The sequence below is a fragment of the Camelina sativa genome, chromosome 11, assembly GCF_030686135.1.
Source record: "Camelina sativa cultivar CO46 ecotype springtype chromosome 11, ASM3068613v1".
NCBI classification, from domain to species: Eukaryota; Viridiplantae; Streptophyta; class Magnoliopsida; order Brassicales; family Brassicaceae; genus Camelina; species Camelina sativa.
The window spans coordinates 14,313,085-14,313,910 of NC_141890.1; the positions used below are offsets into that span (position 1 = coordinate 14,313,085).

The 826-nt window shown below is 34.5% G+C and overlaps 1 non-coding gene across 1 annotated transcript; it reads right to left on the minus strand.

Moving 5' to 3' along the window:
• On the minus strand, positions 1 to 74 carry TRNAT-AGU (transfer RNA threonine (anticodon AGU)). The gene has a single exon. It is a non-coding gene; the product is annotated as a tRNA-Thr (tRNA).
• Between the last annotated feature and the right edge of the window lie 752 nt (positions 75 to 826).

The window sequence follows — 826 nt, forward strand, 5'->3', positions numbered from 1 at the left end:
TGCTTTCATTGAGAGTTGAACTCAAGACCTCCCGCTTACTAAACGGGTGCTCTAACCAACTGAGCTATGAAAGCTAGTCGATAGTTGTTATTCCAAAAGATATTAAGTTCATTTTTTTTTAAAGTTCTTTTATAGAATTCCTGTTACCAAATACGTTTTTTATATAGGCCCTGTTCGGAAGGTTAGTTGCCGCGACAGTGACTGTTCTTCATAATATTACTTTCAGATTTTTTTTATCTCTTTTTCATTTCCTCTACTTTCTGTCGCAGCGATCAAAATTTTAAAAATTTGTAATCGCCAGTTAAAGCAGCGACAGTCGCTCATTTTTTTTCATTTTATAGATCGGCAAAACCAAATCAAATTGCCATTGACAAAAAATTCACATCTGTACTTTTCTTATTTTTTCTTCTCTGTAAGACACAACCCAACTTAAAAAAACAAAAAAAAAATCAAAACTCAGCGTTTTAGAAACAGTCGCCGTAAAGAGTCGCGCGACACTGAAACGAACAGGGATATAATAATCTCAGTAGAGAACTTCCTTTTAACAGTTCATTTGAATCTTACAATGTTAACATTTTTTTTCCTCCACAAATGCTTTATTTATCAGCAAACTCCCATCCTTCTCTCATTATAATCCATACATACTTACTTTTATACAGAGCTCCATGATTGGGACTACCAAACTTCATCAAAATATCTAATTTTACGAGATAACCCCCTAGTCATACCCTGATATTGTTCTCTGTTATTGTTGTGTAAACTAAGACAACTTCTTATGGCATCGGCCAAAACCACTTGGCCATCCTTCCTTCTCAAAGATTCAAAC